The sequence below is a fragment of the Giraffa tippelskirchi genome, chromosome X (genome assembly GCF_054371585.1).
Source record: "Giraffa tippelskirchi isolate mGirTip1 chromosome X, T2T-mGirTip1v1.2.pri, whole genome shotgun sequence".
NCBI lineage: Eukaryota > Metazoa > Chordata > Mammalia > Artiodactyla > Giraffidae > Giraffa > Giraffa tippelskirchi.
The window spans coordinates 44,850,645-44,871,593 of NC_137289.1; positions in this window are offsets into that span (position 1 = coordinate 44,850,645).

Here is a 20,949-nt window from a genome sequence, read left to right on the forward strand (position 1 = left end):
AATGCTGGATTATATCATATTCTCCAATGGAAAAAAGCTCAGATGTTCAACCACAAATGACCACAGGCCAAATTCTTATTAATTTTATAGCTTTTACCTTTCTCTCACTGATTCAGGAGAGGGAAAAAATGTCCAGCACAATAGGCATACCTAATCGTAGTTCTTACTGGATTTGTCTCCTACTTGGAGGTACTGAGTGAAGAATTAATTGTATAGAATCACACAATAGGCAATCTCAAATATGATATACAAACTTGATTCTTTAAACCTTGAACCTAGAATGAGAATTTGATACTGCTCTGTTAGCTTTCTGATGTGAAGGCCACTGTAACTGATTTCCCAGAATTTCTCTATTAGAGAATTAATAAAGTTAGAGACAATACTTGGAATGTCCAATAGATAACAGGGGAACACAGAGTAATGGAGTCTGCTAATGACCATTGACACAGAATTAGTTAGAAGCCATGACTTGGGAAAATAGAGATTCAGGTTCACAGAAGATCAAGTCAAGATGCATGTCTGAAGATCCTAAAATGCTAAAAAGATGCTAGAGGAACCTAAGCAGTCAGATAATATCAGAGAACACTTTGTGGCTGAGTGCCAGAGGTAAAATCAGTCCAGAAAGTTAAAGTGGTAAAACACAAGAGATAGGGAGATCTGAATATTATTCCTGGCTCTTCTGCAAGCATCGTTACTCTGCATGCTTGATTATAAAATATCTCACTTCAAAATTCTTACCTATTCAATGAAAAATACTATACTAAATAACCTCTAAAGACATTTCCAGCTCTATCCTTCCATGATTCTATGATGTATAAATTTACACAACTTTGAAATTCTAACTTCTCTGAAACTCATAAAATAACCAATATAAAAGCCTTGTTTCTGGCAAACTGTTTAGTTGAAAGAATTGAGTTATTACCAGACAGACCATGTCACTGGTATTTTTTTTTTTCCTTAACATATTATTATAGGAACTCAAATCATAGGACCTTTGCTTTTGATTTTTTCTAGGGGGCTTCCAAATCTGCCATTGAGTCAACCGGCATTTACTGATTTCCAATGAATATGTGTGGACATTGAGCTAAGCCTTAGGAAGAAAAAGATGAATAAAAAAGGCTTCATGGTTTTAAAGGCAATCACAGTATACTGGGGGAAGTAGAAATGTATGCCATAAAGACACTATCATGATGAAGATACATGTAGGATATTATGGACAAAGAGCAAAGAAGTATATAACTCAGTTTAAGAGAGGTGATAATGGGGACTTCCATGGTAGTCCAGTGATTAAGACTCTGTGTTTCCACTGCAGAGGCATGTGTTCAATCCCTGTTTGGGGAACTAAGATCCCACATGCTGCAAAGCCAAAAATTTAAAATATGCAAAAGTCATGAAAAATTTTTAAAAAGAGGTGATAATGGCAGTTTCTAAGTAGAGATTTTACCTTATGTCATTCTTTAAACTGAAGTGTATATTTGTGGGAGAATGTTGGGCAAAGCATGCCAGTCAAAACAAAGCAACATGAGCTCATGAGCAGAGGTGAGAAAAAGCATTATGAAAAAGGTGGTTTCTAGTCTTTTCATTGGTTCTGTACTCTTTCCCCTTTATTGTTTTAGTCATTATTGTTTCTCACTCCAACTATACGATGATACTGTTAAGCATATTACACTGCCATACTTGCTATGGGGTAGACATATGACCCGGATACAGCTAGTCATGATATTCCATTCCCCTGGGCATAACAGTTTCTACAAGGGATAGCATATTACCAATCCAGATGATACACTTTTCCTAGGGTTTTAACATACAAATGTATCAAATGAAAAATAGTGTGCCATGAAAGCTAGGACAATATACTCTAGTATGAGGCTGACTGAGTTCAAATATAAGTTTTACCACTTATTATCATTGTGAAGATAAACTGCTCAATCTGTCTGTATCTTAGTCTCCTCCTTTGTAAAATGGAGAGCACAGTTGTATGTACACAATACCACTGTAAGGATTAATATGTTAATACATGTAAAGCAGTTAGAATATTTCTTGGCACATAGTAAGTACTCATTAAATATGTTGATATTATAGTTGTATTATTGCATATGTTATTGTTATATATGTTTTTGTATATATATAAAACCATATATATATATATATATATATATAAAATACACTTTTTTCTGTGTCCCACTAAAACATAAGTGCAATGAGAACAGGGAATTTGCCATGTTCACTACTATATATTCAGGCTATAGAACAATGATTGGAATAAAGGAGTATTAAATAAACATCTGCAGATGAATCAGTGAAGAAACTACAAGTATTTGCATGTCACTAGAGCTAAAAGTATATGAAAGTGGGCATGGTGTGTTATAAGAGCAGTTAATAGTGTCAGAAGTGCCTGAATTGAAATAGACACTAGGGGTTGTCAAATAACACATGAAAATACAGTAATCAGGAATTATTACCTTCAGGACTAGTTACTTAATGCTGATCCTCTTTAACAAGAGCTATATGATAGGGTCTACTCATTTTCAGAAATATAAAAATACATTTTTTTTTATTTTATTTTTTTTAATAAATTTATTTATTTTAGTTGGGGGCTAATTACTTTACAATATTGTAATAGTTTTTGCCATACATTGACATGAATCAGCCATGGGTTTACATGGGTTTACAGAAATATAAAAATACATTTTAATTGCTGAAATGAGTAGTGTTTAAGATAGGTTATTGTTAGAAGTGACATATCATACCCACTTCAGTTCAGTTCAGTTCAGTTCAGTCGCTCAGTCGTGTCCAACTCTCTGCGACCCCATGAATTGCAGCACGCCAGGCCTCTCTGTCCATCACCAACTCCCAGAGTCTACCCAAACCCATGTTCATCGAGTCGGTGATGCCATCCAACCATGTCATCCTCTGTCGTCCCCTTCTCTTCCCACCCCCAAACCTACCCAGCATTAGGGTCTTTTCCAATGAGTCAACCCTTCGCATGAGGTGGCCAAAGTATTGGAGCTTCAGCTTCAACATCAGACTTTCCAATGAACACCCAGGATTGATCTCTTTTAGGATGGATTGATTGGATCTCCTTGCAGTCCAAGGGACTCTCAAGAGTCTTCTCCAACACCACAGTTCAAAAGCATCAATTCTGCGGCGCTCAGCCTTCTTCACCGTCCAACTCTCACATCCATACATGACCACTGGAAAAACCATAGCCTTGACTAGACGGACTTTTGTTGGCAAAGTAATGTCTCTGCTTTTAAATATGCTATCTAGGTTGGCCATAACCTTCCTTCCAAGGAGTAAGCGTCTTTTAATTTCATGGCTGCAGTCACCATCAGCAGTGATTCTGGAGCCCAAAAAAGTAAAGTCTGACACTGTTTCCACTGTTTGCCCATCTATTTCCCATGGAGTGATGGGACCAGATGCCATGATCTTAGTTTTCTGAACGTTGAGCTTTAAGCCAACTTTTTCACTCTCCTCCTTCACCTTCATCAAGAGGCTCTTTAGTTCTTCTTCACTTTCTGCCATAAAGGTGGTGTCATCCGCATATCTGAGGTTATTGATATTTCTCCCGGCAATCTTGATTCCAGCTTGTGTTTCTTCCAGCCCAGCGTTCCTCATGATGTACTCTGCATATAAGTTAAATAAGCAGGGTGACAATATACAGCCTTGACGTACTCCTTTTCCTATTTGGAACCAGTCTGTTGTTCCATGTCCAGTTCTAACTGTTGCTTCCTGACCTGCATACAGGTTTCTCAAGAGACAGGTCAGATGGTCTGGTATTCCCATCTCTTTCAGAATTTTCCACAGTTTATTGTGATCCACACAGTCAAAGGCTTTGGCATAGTCAATAAAGCAGAAATAGATTTTTTTCTGGAACTCTCTTGCTTTTTCGATGATCCAGCGGATATTGGCAATTTGATCTCTGGTTCCTCTGCCTTTTCTAATACCCACTTAGTCTTGCACAAAGGAGGTTTTAGAAGGCAACAAAGAGCTGGAGGTCTAGAGCTCCTTTGGTCTCATGTATTGGATTGGTCAAAAAATTCATTGGTTTTTTTCTGTAATATTGTATGGAAAAACCTGAACGAGCTTTTGGGCCAACCCAATACGTCTGTTTCTCAGTTTTCTGCTCCCTAATCCACTGCAAAGCTCTCTAGCTCTATCATTGCTATTTCATTGCATCTTCCTCAGAATGAGATTTTAAGGTAAAGTACAAGGGTAAAGAATCCACCTGCAATGCAGACGTAGGTTTGATCCCTGGGTTGGGAAGTTCCCCTGGAGGAGGCATGGCAACCCATTCCAGTATTCTTGCCTGGAGAATCCCCATGGACTATAGCCTGTCAGACTCCTCTGTCCATGGAGTAACAAAGAGTGGGACACGACTGAGCGACTAAGCACACAACAGTCTTTGGCTTTAGATCAGAGAGTGGGATCTCATGTTTGCACACTGGATGGAATTTAACATGAGACTCTATTATTGTAAAATACCATCTAACAGTGTGTGGGAGAGAGAACATAGAGTCACCAGCTACCTGTCACTATGACAGGCTACCACAATATTTACAAAACGACACCATAGTCAAAACAAAACAAAACAAAAAACTTAGCATTTGTTGCACCGTCCAAATTGGTTTCACTCATTTGCAACACATAACATGGACTTAAAAAGACAGGTAGGGTAGGTTTACTCTGAGTAAACCACTGGAGAAAGGAGAATGGAAAGAGGCCACTAAAATGGTTCAAAGAGATAAGTTAACTGATAAGATTTGAAATTTTGATGTCAGCCTTACAATTGGAGACAAAACCTAAAACGGAAAAGAATATGAAAGCAGGCAGATTAATTAGAAAGGTTTTAATTCTGGTGAGACATAAAACAGAGAGTGATTTCAGGGTAGAAGAGGAGAGGACAGATTACAAAAATATATGTAGTAATTAAAATAGGCATGTGATTAAGTAGAATAAGGGAGGTAAAGAAGGGAGAACCATAAATGCATCTTAAGTTTCTAGCACGTATAACTGGGGGAATGAGGGTGGCATCAAACGAAGTAGAGAATACAAGAGGAGGTAAAATCACTTGTGTTTTGTTTCTTGAAATTTTATTTTTTGTTTTCTCTCTCTTGCTTCCTTCTGTCAGCTTCCTTTGATTGCCAAATTCCTTTTTAACACACTGACCCCTCTACAAACTTCCCTGTAGCTATGACAAACATTTATTTTTCAGCTCTCTTTGAGCTATGTGTGCTCATAAATCATTTTGACAATAAACGAAATAAAACAATAGTTGAATCCATCCAAAAATAGCTATTAAAAAGGATATCATAGAAATAAAACAGCATTAAACTGCAACTACTTGTTGGTGATTTGTCAGCATTATCAATACTAGAGTCAACAAATATTTGAGTGCCAACTCGGTGGTAATCACTGTCCTGGGGCCTAAGGATACAAAGACCCTGAGAAGCAGCCTGGTAGAATGGATAAAGTGTTGATTTTTGAGTTAGAACCAGAGATGATCTCTTGTTCCACATCTACTAGGTTTGTAACCTCGGGCTAATGGTTAAGCCCTCAGAGCTTCATTATTTTCCATCTGTAAGATGAGGATAATTGAAGAGTATAATACATACACCATTCAGCTGTCATGCTATGTGAGATAGCAGATCTAACTTAGAAGAGTAGCCGATGTAAGTACTTGATAAATGACAGCTGCTATGAACATAAAAATCATAATCATTCTCTAAAGAAGCTTACAGCCTATTACAGATTTTTTTGTCTATGAGCCTCCCATATCTTTTTGTTATCAATTAAAAGAAGAAACTAATATCGAACCATATTTTTATGACAGGGAAGGTATAATGATTCAGAAGGGTAGTATTTCATAGTCTTAGCATAGCATTTCTTCAAGACACTGAGTATAATCAAATATAACATGTAAGCCTTGGAGACTTACTTCAATGACCTTATGAAGAAAATGAAGAAAAAGCAAACTCCCTTAGAATAGTAATTTAAAAATGATGTATTGCAAATAAGCAGTTAAAATGTGTTAATTGACTGTAATGTAGCACTAAGGGTGTGAAGGTGTTTGGAGGAGGGGGAAAAAGCAGCATCATATAAAGCAACACAAACTCAGTGTAATGCAAGTTCCTGCCAGATTGGGTTATAATGAACTCACTGTGTTTTAATGAAGCTAGTAACTGAATATCTTATTAAATTTGACTGGGATACATTGCAGGCCATTTTATTGCAGCCCTGTTAAGATCTTTTATGAATCCAGACTTATGCCATAATATTATGAAAAAGAAAACAGTAACTACATTACTTTACTTCCATTATCACATAATTTGCTTAAGATATTTGGCAGTAGTTAATAAACTATATTCTTCCTCATCTCAATAATTTTATACTATAATAAATGAGGAAAATATTTAAAATGAAAATATGCATCAAAATATTCTTTGCTGTCACGAAATCAGAGGGACTAAATTTTGGATGAAGTGTATGTTTTAATCAAGTTTTAAGTTAAAACAGTAAAAAACCTTTTGGTTTTGATTCTCAAAACTCAATGAGTAGAATTTTATAAAGTCCAAACTCATACATTCTATGCAAACCCGGGTAAACTCTGTGGAGTAACAAATGCCAGTGAAACAGATGGCAATGACCCCATGTGTGGATTTGTCCAAGAGGTGCTTTTCAACATTCAGCAATAGTTTCTTTGACAAGCCACATGAAAGGCCAGTGCTTGGCAGTGCTATCCAATTGGCAAATTCATTCTTTGTTGTCTACTATTCCTGGTTTTGTACCCTTTTTCAGACTTTCAGCTGTCTCTCCATTTATTGACATTCAGCAGTACTGGCCATGCTACTGTCCTCAAATCTTCTCATGTGAGAATATCTCATATAAGAGCAATATGTCACTGGAAAATGACATTTTTATTTCATAGGTTAATGCCTCAAGAGCCTCTACTGAATACAGGACATGAATGTATACTTGGCTTGAATTTTGGGCATTGAGTTTAATGGAACACTGGGCATCTGTATATCTCCTAATCTGATATATTATACTCAGTAGGCAATTCAACACTTTTTCTTAAAATATTTTTTTATATATTTGGCTGTGTCGGGTCATAGTTGTGGCATGTGGGATCTTTCATTGTGGCATGTGAAACCTTTTTTTTTAAGTTGGGGCATGAGGGAGCTTTTAACCTTGTCCAGAATGTTTTTCCTCTTCACATGTCTTTCAAATCACTATCCATGGCAGAGTTACAGTCACTTCTCTCTCACTCAAGAATGCTTTCTCTAATGGCTGTTAAACTTGGACACTGGGGTAGAAATGGGAGGCAAGAAGAGCTAGTATTTGTATGATAGCCGAGTGAGGTAAACCCCAAGCAGAAATCCCATTATTTATAGAGCCATGCCCAAATCTGTAAGCCTAGTTTGAAGAAGTAAACTTATCAGTGTTATTGATATTGCCAAATGGTAGAGCTAGTGGAGCTAAGAATTGAGATCTTGGAAACAAACCCCTATATATATGGTCAAATGATTTTCAAAATGTGTGCCAAGACCATTCAATGGAGAAAGGACATTCTTATAAACAAATGAGGCTGAGAAAATAAGATATCTATATATATAAGAATGAAGTTGGATCCTTACCTTTCATTTCATACAAAAATTAACTCAAAATGATTCAAAGACCTAAATGTAAGAGCTAAAACTATAAAACTTAGAAGAAAACATATGGGCACACAAGCAACAAAAGCAAAAATCAGTAAGTGGGACTCCCTCAAACTAAAAATCTTCTGGATATCAAAAGAAACAAAGTGAAAAAATGAAAAGGCAACTTACAGAATGGGAAAAATTTTTTGCAAGTCATATGTTGAATAAAGGGTTAATACAAAAATATATACAGAACTCACACAACAATCTGACTTTTTAAAATCGCCAAAGGAACTGAATTGACATTTTCTAAATAAGACATCCAAATGACCAGCAAGTACATGAGGAGATGCTCAACATCGCTGATCATCAAGGAAACTCAAATGAAACCCAGAATATGGTATCCCCTCACAACTGTTAGAACGGCTGTCATAAAAAAGACAAAGGATAACAAGTTTTGGTGAGGGCATGGAGAAAGGGGAACCCTTGAGCACTATTGGTGGGAATATAAATTGGTACAGCCACTATGGAAAATAGTATGGATGTTCCCCCAAAATTAAATGTAGGACTACTGTACCATCCAGCAATTCGACTTCTGGGTGGGTATATATCCAAAGGAAGTGAAAACAGGACATTGAAAAGATATCTGCACTCCCATGCTTATTGCAGCATTATTCAAACTAAGATATGGAAATGACTTAAGTGTCCTTCAATGGGTGAATGGTTAAATAAGATGTGCCACACACACAAACACACACAAAATGGACTATATTATTCAGCCATGAGAAAGAAGGAAATTCTGCTATTTCCAATAACATGGATAGGCCTAGAGGACATTATATTACATGAGATAAGTCATATAGACAAAGAGAAATAATGTATGATCTCATTTATATATAAAATTTTAAAAAGGCAAACTAGAAACAGAGTAGAATGGTGATTACCGGGGACTGTAGGGCAGTAGAATTGGAAAGCTATTGATCAAATGGTACAAACTTCCAATCAGAAGATGAGTAAGTTCTAAAGCTCTAATGCATAGCACTGTGATTACAGTAAAAAAAAATTTTATATATATTTCAAAGTTGCTAAGAAATCAGATCTTAAATGTTCCTGACATTGGATTCAGCAATGATTTCTTGTACATGACACCAAAAGCACAATAAAAAAATAGATACATTAAATTTCAACAAAATTAAGAACTGTACATCAAAGGATATTACCAACAGAGTGAAAGGGTAATCTACGGAATAGGAGAAAATATTTGCAGCTCATATAACTGATAAGGGAATAATATCCACAATACAAAAAGAACACTGACAACCCATCAACAACAAAAACCACTCAATTAAAAAAAAAAATGGGCCAAGGACTTGAATAGTCATTTCTCCAAAGAAGATATACAGATGGCTAATAAGCACATGAAATGGAGTTTAATATCACTGTTAGGGGAGTGAAAATCAAAACCACAATAAGATATGACTTCATACCCATTAGGATGGCTACTATATTTAACAAAAAAATGAAAAAGGAAAAGCAGAAAGTAGCAAATATTGGCAAGCACATGGAGAAACTGTCAATCTTGTGATGGAAAAAAGTGAGTGGGATACTGGTTTCCTAAATTCCTTTTATTTACAACTAACAGCAAGAAGCAAAGTCACTTGATCTAGAGTTTTATACAAAGGAAATTGTCGCAGTCAGATAAAAAGGGAACGTGATCCAACCAGTCCATCCTAAAGGAATCAGTCCTCAATATTCACTGGAAGGACTGATGCTGAGGCTGAAACTCCAATATTTTGGCCACCTGATGCGAAGAACTGACTCATTTGAAAAGACCCTGATGCTGGGAAAGATTGAAGGCAGGAGAAGGGGACGACAAAGGATGAGATGGTTGGATGGCATCACAGACTCAATGGACATGAGTTTGAGTAAACTCCGGGAGTTGGTGATGGACAGGGAGGCCAGGCATGCTGCAGTCCACGGGGTCTCAAAGAGTCAGACACAACTGAGCGACTGAACTGAACTGAACTGAAGGATGTCCACTGTCTTTGCAGATTCATCTGTGTATAGACAGGTACCAGCTATATTTCCTGCAAAATGGCCCTACTTCTTAATGTAAAGAAAAAAAGGGTTTCGGGAGCACAGATCCCTTTCTTCAACTGTCAGCATACTGTAGACATCCCCTAAATAACATTCCCCACAACAGATTTTACTTAATATCAATTACTTGAATATTTGGAGGCCAGCCAAAGATATTACTCATCCCCATGTTCATTATCAAATATTGAAACCATAAGTATAAAATCTTTCATTATATCAAAGAAGACTCTGCTTCCCCACACCCAGATGGTTCTGAATAATTACTCTTTGATGGTACACTCATATTTGTTCTCTCACTGATTGCTTATTACTAAGTTATTACTCTTGTTCCCCAATTTCAGTGCTTTAATTGGGTTCCAGTCCATTTTTTTGCCCTTATTTTCAGAAAACCAATAAAGTTTACTAAATTGGACATCTCTCAGACTTAGATCCAAATCACTCCAGACAACATCTGTGTGGTCTTTAACAAAACATGTCCCCTTTCTAAATCTGACCTGCACACATCTTGATCTTTGTCTCTTTTGTGAAATAAATCAATTTAAATATGTTGATGCTTTTATATTTTATATAACTTGTTTTGACCTAGCCTGTGTGAAATTACTATCCTTAATTATTATTTGTTAGTTAATCCCAGCTCCTTGTAACTAGGTTTATATCTTTGTTTTTCCCAGTGCCACTGCAGAAACAAACAAAATGAAAATGAAATTCTCCTCTCTCAGGGAGTTGGTGATGGACAGGGAGGCATGGCGTGCTGCAGTCCATGGAGTCACAAAGAGCTGGACATGACTGAGCAACTGAACTGAACTGAAACATAAGATTAATAAGTTGAATGGAGAACTAAATAGACAAGTTGAAAGAATTTATCAGAGAATAGAAAAATGAGTAAAATAGATTAAAATATAATCTTTTTGAAAGTTTTAAATTTTATGAAGAAAGAAAGCATTCTAGAAGAATCCACCCTCCTGCTCCCAAAGAGATTACCTTAAAGGCAGGTCTCAGAGTTAGTCATTAAATGCCAGAAGACAATGAAACTATCTAATACTTATCACTGCTTATTACATACTAGGCACTGTGTTACATCCTTAATATTGCCTGTATCATTTAATCTTCACAACAATCTTGTGAAGTTGATATTATTTTTTATGCTCATTTGAGGCTGAAGAATCTTTAGGCACAACATTAAGTAATTTTTCAAGTTCTCACAGCCACTAAGTTGGGGAATCAGAACTTATACCAGTCTGTTTGAATTAAAAAACCTATCCTCCTACAACTTCAATGCTCTACCTAACATACTTTTATATCTCTGTTCTCAAGTGCTGTCCTACACTAGTTCTTACATGGTTTAATCCAACACTTGTAATATGTCCTCATATCAAAATTTGGATGATTGCTTTAACACATATTCTTCTACCATATTCCACAAGCCACATACAATATGACTTTAGATTTAGACTTTGAACCCATCGATGCATCTCATGTTTCATAAATGGAATGGTCTGAATGTTTGTATTGCCTCAAAATTCCATAGGTTGAAAATCTAATGCCTAAGCTATTGTATTAGGAGGTGAGATGTTTGAGAGGTCATTAGGCCATGAGGGTGGAGCCCTCACAAAAAGAAGTACCCTTATAAGAGGCTCCAAAAACATCTCTCTTCCACTTCCACCATGTGAGGACACAGCTAGAAGCCAGAAGTTTACAATCTGGGAGAAGGCCATCACCAGAACACAGTCATGCTGCTGCCATGATCTTGGACTTCCCAGCCTCTAGACTTGTAAGAAATAAATTTCTGTTGCTTAGAAGATACTCAGTCTGTGGTATTTTGTTATAGCAGCCTGAATGGACTAAAAAAAGAAGACAGTGTTTCTAAGATCTGACCCTGACAATGATTAGAATTTCATCATTTATTATAGATCATTTATGTCTTCTGTTTTTCTTCACATCAACATTTACTCCCTCTATACTCCTTAACACATGGCTTAGCAGGCTTTACTTCCTGTTTAAAGCACTCTCTGTAACATGGGTTTATGAACAGATAGATCTAGTGACCAAAGGGTGTCTGAATGTTAAATTAAGCTAGGTTATCCTGTGTATTAGTTTATTAAATGAATGGATTTTTCTCCCAAAATATTTGTGTTCTCAGTTGCTCAGTCATGTCTCTTTGTGACACCATGGACTGTAGCCCTTCAGGTTCCTCTGTCCATGGACTTTTCCAGGCAAGAAGACTGGAGCAGGTTGCCACTTCCCCCTCCAGGGGATCTTCCCATCCCGGGGATGGAACCTGCATCTCCTGCATTGGCAAGTGGATTCTTTACCATTGAGCCACGTGGGAAGCCCAGCAATGCACTCCAGTATTCTTGCCTGGAGATTCCCATAGACAAACGAGTCTGGCGGGCTATAGTCCATGGGTTCACAAAGAATTAGACACAACTGAAGTGACTTAGCATGTACACACAAGTCACCTGGAAAGCCCCAAATATTTAAGTCATATGAAAAGTCTCTCTCCTTGGCATAAAAGCAATATTTTAAAAGACAGGATTCTGAGAACAGAACTGTATGTTCTTCTAATGCATTGTTTTTCAGGCTCTTAGGAAACAGAGAGGGCTTATAAAGAAAACACAGCTGTGAACAGCAACCATTTGTATCTATACATGCTATCTGTATTTGCATACATGTCAATTTATAAAACAAATATTTCAAATTCAATCCAGTTACAAAATTTAGTAACTGCCTATTCCAGTCAAACGATATCTGTGTCCTTTGAGATGTTTGAACAAGTTACTTCCTAAAGAGACCTTAGTTGCTCCTCACAAAGCAGCATGGTTCTGAAAGAAGATAAAACACGCTCTGAAAGAGGTCAAACTTAGTTTGAATTGAGTTTAAGTCTTAACACCAAAGTGACCTTGGGAAAAAGACATGAAAGCCTATGAATTTCAGCTTTCTTATCAAACAAGACTGGGGAATTTTACTACTTAACTCACACTGTGACTGTGCAGATTAAATGAGATGGTATATACTAAAACATCCAAAAAATTTCCTGGTATATGCTAAGCACTCATATACTGTGAGTGCTTAAACAGTCTGCCTTCTCAGTTGGTATTTCAAACCTGCAGGACAACAATGAGTGTAGGCAGGTATCATGAAACAGATACTGGGAACTTCAGAAAGTGGTTGAGTCAGTACTCAAAATAATATATAAATAACATACATAAAATACTTTTATACATCTCAGAATACCTTTTTGTAGATTTCCTTTTTCTACATTTTACAAAAATTGAGGCAAACTGCTAAATTATGAGAAAATTAAGGAGTAAAGAGGTTAAGTGACTCACCTAAATTATGGGGGCTAATCAGCTAAAACTGAGTTGGTTGTTGCAATTCAAAGAGAGAGCTATGAAAATCCCAAATCTAACTCAATGTTTTGAACTTGGGAGGTTTAAGGACCCTACTGCCGGTGGCCCACCAAGCATGTATAACATGGCTGAATCCCAGGTCATCCCATGACAGATAAATCATGTTAAATTGCAATCTAGAGGTAGGAATAAGGGTGTTATGGTGGACTTTTTTTTTTAAATTAGTTTATCTATTTTTTAAATTTACAATATTGTATTTGTTTTGCCATACACTGACATGAATCCACCGTGGGTGTTCATGTGTTCCCCTTCCAGAACCCCCCTCCCACCTCCCTCCCCAACCCATCCCTCCAGGTCATCCCAGTGCACCAGCCCCGAGCAGAGAAAAGGGAATCCTCTTACACTGTTGGTAGGAATGCAAACTAGTAGAGCCACTATGGAGAACAGTGTGGAGATTCCTTAAAAAACTGGAAATAGAACTGCCATATGACCCAGCAATCCCACTGCTGGGCATACACACTGAAGAAACCAGAATTGACAGAGACACGTGTGCCCCAATGTTCATCACAGCACTGTTTATAACAGCCAGAACATGTAAGCAGCCTAGATGCCCATCAGCAGATGAATGCATAAGAAAGCTGTGGTACATATACACAATGGAATATTACTCAGCCATTAAAAAGAATACATTTGAATCAGTTCTAATGAGGTGGATGAAACTGGAGCCTATTATACAGAGTGAAGTAAGCCAGAAAGAAAAACACCAATACAGTATACTAACACATATACGTGAAATTTAGTAAATTGGTAAAGATAACCTGTATGCGAGACAGCAAAAGAGACACAGATATATAGAACAGTATTATGGACTCTATGGGAGAGGGTGAGGTCGGGATGATATGGCAGAATGTCACTGAAGCATGTAAATTATCATATGTGAAATGAATCACCAGTCCAGGTTTGATGCATGATACATGGTTGACTCTTTTAGATCAGGCTTATAAATAATACTGAGATTCCCACATCAAAGACCTAAACTTGTCATAGTTTCTTATGCTAAAACAGTAGGGGTAGGGAAACAAAATTATAGGAAAATAGTATTGTACATTTTCCTTTTTTTGCTATTGCATCACAGATACAAGAATTGTAACCATTGAAGAAAACTTGGTAAATGATGCATGGGACAACCCGGTACTTTTTTTTTTTTTTTTTTGAGACTTCATGTAAATAATTATTATCTCAAGAGTAAAAAGTTAAAATGATAACATTACACACCACAATCCTATGCTATTTGGTACCTAATTAATTTTTTTAAAATTTAAAAGCAGTTGTATTAGGTTTTATTGAACTGAGATTGGAATTTAATAATTAAAGAACTGAATGTGACCAAAATAAAACCCACGGAGGCATCTAAGTTACATTCTGAAACTCATATAATGAAAAACAACACCAAAATAAGGAGGCTCCTGGAAGCTAGGACAAGGTAGATACCAGACTGCATGTACTCAAGTCAGTAGACACAGACCAGCCTCAGCAAAAGCAATGGATAGCACAATCTACTGTTCTGTGAGTTGGTAGAGCTCCTCATGAAATCCCCTTTTAAAACCTTTTTTTATAATTTATTTTATTTTTTGAGTGGAGGATAATTGTTTTACAGTGTTGTACTGGTTTCTGCCATACAACAACACAAATCAGCAATAATTATATATCCACCCCTCTAGATATTAAGAAGAGATGGCAAGAATACACAGAAGAACTGTACAAAAAAGATCTTCACAACCCAGATAATCACGATGGTGTGATCACTCACCTAGAGCCAGACATCCTGGAATGTGAAGTCAAGTGGGCCTTAGAAAGCATCACTACGAACAAAGCTAGTGGAGGTGATGGAATTCCAGTTGAGCTATTCCAAATCCTCAAAGGTGATGCTGTGAAAGTGCTGCACTCGATATGCCAGCAAATCTGGAAAACTCAGCAGTGGCCACAGGACTGGAAAAGGTCAGTTTTCGTTCCAATCCCAAAGAAAGGCAATGCCAAAGAATGCTCAAACTACCACACAATTGCACTCATCTCACATGCTAGTAAAGTAATGCTCAAAATTCTCCAAGCCAGGCTTCAACAATACGTGAACTGTGAACTTCCAGATGTTCAAGCTGGTTTTAGAAAAGGCAGAGGAACCAGAGAACAAATTGCCAATATCTGCTGGATCATCGAAAAAGCAAGAGAGTTCCAGAAAAACATCTATTTCTGCTTTATTGACTATGCCAAAGCCTTTGACTGTGTGGATCACAATAAACTGTGGAAAATTCTGAAAGAGATGGGAATACCAGACCATCTGACCTGTCTCTTGAGAAACCTGTATGCAGGTCAGGAAGCAACAGTTAGAACTGGACATGGAACAACAGACTGGTTCCAAATAGGAAAAGGAGTACATCAAGGCTGTATATTGTCACCCTGCTTATTTAACTTATATGCAGAGTACATCATGAGAAACGCTGGGCTGGAAGAAACACAAGCTGGAATCAAGATTGCCGGGACAAATATCAATAACCTCAGATATGCGGATGACACCACCCTTATGGCAGAGAGTGAAGAAGAACTAAAGAGCCTCTTGATGAAGGTGAAGGAGGAGAGTGAAAAAGTTGGCTTAAAGCTCAACGTTCAGAAAACTAAGATCATGGCATCTGGTCCCATCACTCCATGGGAAATAGATGGGGAAACAGTGGAAACAGTGTCAGACTTTATTTTTTTGGGCTCCAGAATCACTGCTGATGGTGACTGCAGCCATGAAATTAAGAGATGCTTACTCCTTGGAAGGAAGGTTATGGCCAACCTAGATAGCATATTTAAAAGCAGAGACATTACTTTGCCAACAAAAGTCCGTCTAGTCAAGGCTATGGTTTTTCCAGTGGTCATGTATGGATGTGAGAGTTGGTCGGTGAAGAAAGCTGAGCGCCAAAGAATTGATGCTTTTGAGCTGTGGTGTTGGAGAAGACTCTTGAGAGTCCCTTGGACTGCAAGGAGATCCAATCAACCCATCCTGAAAGAGATCAATCCTGGGTGTTCATTGGAAGTTCTGATGTTGAAGCTGAAACTCCAATACATTGGCCACCTCATGCGAAGGGTTGACTCATTGGAAAAGACCCTGATGCTGGGTAGGATTGGGGGCGGGAGGAGAAGGGGATGACAGAGGATGAGATGGTTGGATGGCATCACCAACTCGATGAACATGGGTTTGGGTAGACTCCGGGAGTTGGTGATGGACAGAGAGGCCTGGCGTGCTGCAATTCATGGGGTCACAATGAGTCGGACACGACTGAGCGACTGAACTGAACTGAGATTGTCACAGAGAGACAGGCTGTGTTATATAGCAGCTTCCCGCTGTTTTATACATGACAGTCTGTGTGTGTATATGTGTATATATGTTTGTGTATATATATATAAAATCAATCCTACTTTCTCCATTTGTCCCACTCTCTCCTTCCTCTACTGTCCACAAGTCAGTTCTCTATGTCTGCATCTTCATTCCTTCCCTGCAAATAGGTTCATCAATACCATTTTTCTAGATTTCCATATATATGTGTTAATATACAATATTTTTCTCTTTCTGGTTTAGTTCACTCCGTATAAGAGGCTCTAGGTTCATCCACCTCACTATGACTGATTCAAATTTGTTCCTTCTTATGGATGAGTAATAATCCATTGTATATATGTGCCATATCTTCTTTATCCATTCATCTATTGACAGACATCAAGTTTGCTTCCATATCCTAGGTATTGTAAATAGTGCTGCAATGAACACTGGGGTATATTTGTCTTTTTGAATTGTGGTTTTCTCAGGGTATATGTGACTTCACTGGTGGCTCAGATGGTAAGGAGCCTGCCTCCAATGCGGAAGCCTTGGGTTCGATCCCTGGGTTGGAAAGATTCCCTGGAGAAGGAAATGGCCTCCCAATCCAGTATTCTTGCCTGGAAAATCACATGAACGGAGGAGCCTGGCAGGCCTCAGTCCATGGAATCACAAAGAGTCGGACACAACTGAGCAGCTTCACTTTCTTCTTTTTTTCAGGGTATGTGCCCAGTAATGGGATTGCTGGGTCATATGGTAGTTTCATTCCTAGTTTTTTAAGGAATCTCCATAATGTTCTCCATAGTGGCTGTATCAATTTTACATTCCCACCAACACAGCAGAAGGGTTCCTTTTTCTCCATATCCTCTCCAGCACTAATTATTGTTTGTAGCTTTTTTGATAAGGGCCACTCTGATTGGTATAAGATGATACCTCATTGTAGTTTTGGAAATCTCTTTTCTTACCAGCTATATTTCCTGCACAAACATTGTTAATACAAGCAAATATCAGCGAGAGCAGCATAGGAAACCCTTTTACTAATCTAATGCAATCAATACTACTGTGAAATGGGCCCTTATAACTGAAGAGATAGCTCTGTTCAATATAATTAGCTTTATTTCTTTATTGGGGTTCAGATATTACTGGTACCTGGATAACATTATCAAAATAGAGACGTAGGTAGTCTCCAAGGGCAATAGAAATGAAAGCAAAAATAAACAAATGGGACCTAATCAAACTTATAAACTTTTGCACAGCATAGGAAACCATAAACAAAATGAAAAGACAACCTATGGACAAGGGGAAGATATTTGGCAACAATATGACCAACAAGGGATTGACTTCCAAAACATACAAACAGCTCACACAACTCAATAACAAAACCAATCAACCTAATCAAAAAATGGGCAGAAGATCTAAACAGACATTTCTCCCAAGAAGACATAGAGAAATGACCAAGTGGCACATGACAAGATGCTCACCATTGCTAATTATTGGAGAAATGCAAATTGAATCACCAATGAAATATCACTTAACACATGTCAGAATGGCTATTATCAAAAAGTCTACAAGTAACAAATGTTGGCAAGAATGTGGAGAAAAGGGAACCATTGTACACTGTTGGTGGGAATGTAAATTGGTGTAAATCAGTTCAGTTCAGACACTCTGAAGAGGAAAAGTTAAAATTTTACATAACCTCCTTCTCCTTCTGCCTCTGTAACTCAGCTTGCCCCTTGCAAAGTCTAGATCATGTAGGTCACGTAGTCTCAGAAAGCGGGGAATTGCAATACTAGGAACCGGAGTTTATCTCACTCACCCTTGTCTTGCTCTTTGTAATCATCCATCCCCTACAAACCTGATTAATCATGCCTGTCCAGGCCAGACATCCCCTTCCCCATTTTGACTGCTATTCCAATGTGTGCAAAACCCCTTAGTTTAAACCAGCTGTACATTCAGAAAACTAAGATTATGGCATCCGGTCCCATCACTTCATGGCAGATAGATGGGGAAACAGTGGAAACAGTGGCTGACTTTATTTTTCTGGGCTCCAAAATCACTGCAGATGGTGACTGCAGCCATGAAATTAAAAGACACTTACTCCTTGGGAAGAAAGTTATGACCAACCCAGACAGCATATTAAAAAGCAGAGACATTACTTTGCCAACAAAGGTCCGTATAGTCAAGGCTATGGTTTTTCCAATGGTCATGTATAGATGTGAGAGTTGGACTATAAAGAAAGCTGAGCATTGATGCTTTTGAAGTGTAGTGTTGGAGAAGAGTCTTGAGAGTCCCTTGGACTGCAAGGAGATCCAACCAGTCCATCCTAAAGGAAATCAGTCCTGGGTGTTCATTGGAGGGACTGATGTTGAAGCTGAAACTCCAATACTTTGGCCACCTGATACGAAGAGCTGACTCATTGGAAAAGACCCTGATACTGGGAAGGATTGAGGGCAGGATGAGAAGGGGACGACAGAGGATGAGATGGCTGGATGGCGTCATTGACTCGATGGACATGGGTTTGGGTGGCCTCTGGTAGTGGTGATGGACAGAGAGGCCTGGTGTGCTGCAGTTCATGGGGTCACAAAGAGTCGGACATGACTCAGCGACTGAACTGAAACTGAACTGATTAACAGCTAGTGTTGCCCACTACAGTCTGTCTACAAAAACTCTGCAATCCCTTTGTTTAAGGCTAAGAGCTTGGAGTGTTAACTTCTCTGCCCCCCCCCCCATGTAATAAACCTGAGTCCGCTAACTCTCCAAGTGTGGTTCTTGGTTTCTCAAGTACTGGTTTCTGCAACAACTCCATCATGTCCGACTCTTTGCAACCCCATGGACTACAGCACACCAGGCGTCCCTGTCCATCACCAACTCCCGGAGCTTGCTCAAGCTCATGTCCATCGAGTTAGTGAGGCCATCAAACCATGTCATCCTTTGTCGTCCCTTTCGCCTCCCGCTTTCAATCTTTCTCAGCATCAGAGTCTTTTCCAATGAGTCAGTTCTTCTCATCAGGTGGCCAAAGTATTGCAGTTTCAGCTTCAGCATTAGTCCTTCCAATGAAAATGGCACCCACTATGGAAGTTGCTTAAAGAGCCAAAAATAGAGCTACAATATGATCCAGCAATCCCACTCCTGAGGGTATATCTGGAGAATACCCAAAAAGTAACATGCACTCCTATGTTCATTGCAGTGTTATTTACAACATGCAAGACTTGGAAACAACCTAAGTGTCCATCAACAGATGAATGGATAAAGAAGATGTGGGGTGTGTGTGTGTGTGTGTGTATGTAGTGTACTCAATGAAATATTAGTCATAAAAAAGAATAAAATAGTGCCATTTGCAGCAACATGGATGGACATGAAGATTATCATACTAAGTGAAGTAAGTCAAAGAAAAACATTATATGATATCACTAATATATGGAATCTAAAAAAATAGTACAAAAAACTTATTTACAAAACAGAAACAGATTCACAGACACAGAAAACAAACTTTTGGTTGCCAAAGAGGAAGGGGATGGGGAGGGATAAATTGGGAGTATGGGTTTAACAGATACACATTGCCATGTATAAAATGGTTAAACAATAAGATTTTTCTGTATAGCACAGGGAAGTCAATTTTTTCAATAAACTATAATGGATAGCATTTCCCAAGCTATTACAGTGCTGGGCACTCAGTAGGCTATATTCTTGTAAGGACAAAATATAAATTTGGGGTGCTCTTTTTACCTGTGCTTGATCCTGCTGTTTTATTCTCCTTGTTTCATTTATCTCTGTTCATTTATGAACCTCTACATCTAAACTGGTTCCTTCAAAATATGTCCTTACCATTATCTCTACTATGACTCATCTCCTGATTAGCATTCTCCATTTAAGAGGGATAGTGCAAAGTATCTTCATAGGCCCTAGATAAGACTCCATACTGTGGTTTTCAACTCTGATTATTCTGATCTGGACATTAATCTGATGGTTAGATCCTTTCTCTCCACTCTTCACCCATCAAAATTTAACCACCCTGTGTCTTAACCAAATGAAAACCAAATATAGCACGTCACACTAAAGGAATCAGATCAACTAATATACTAAATTCTAAGTTAATTTTTGGCACCAGTAGTTACTGAGGACTAATCTTGCTTATGATACATTCTAGGCAATGAACAAAACAGATATGTTCCATGCGTTCAATGATCATAGATGTTAATGGGCGGGAGACAGAACAACAAACATAATGTAAGATCAATTAGTAAAATCCCTATGGAGAAAAATAAAGAAGGATAAAGGAGTAGAAGATAATTACCATTTAGAGGATGACATCAGGGAAGTGTCTCTCTGAGTTGATATCTGAGCAGAGGCCTAAATGGTGTGAGGAAAGAAGTCATGGGAGAGAAGAGAGTTCCAGGGAGAAGGAACAAACTGATCGAATATTAGTAATTGATTGTGTTAGATCCTTGGCATCCTCTAAGGACCATAAGAAGACCTGTGTAAACTTCAGTTTTTATGAATATCCCTTGTAACC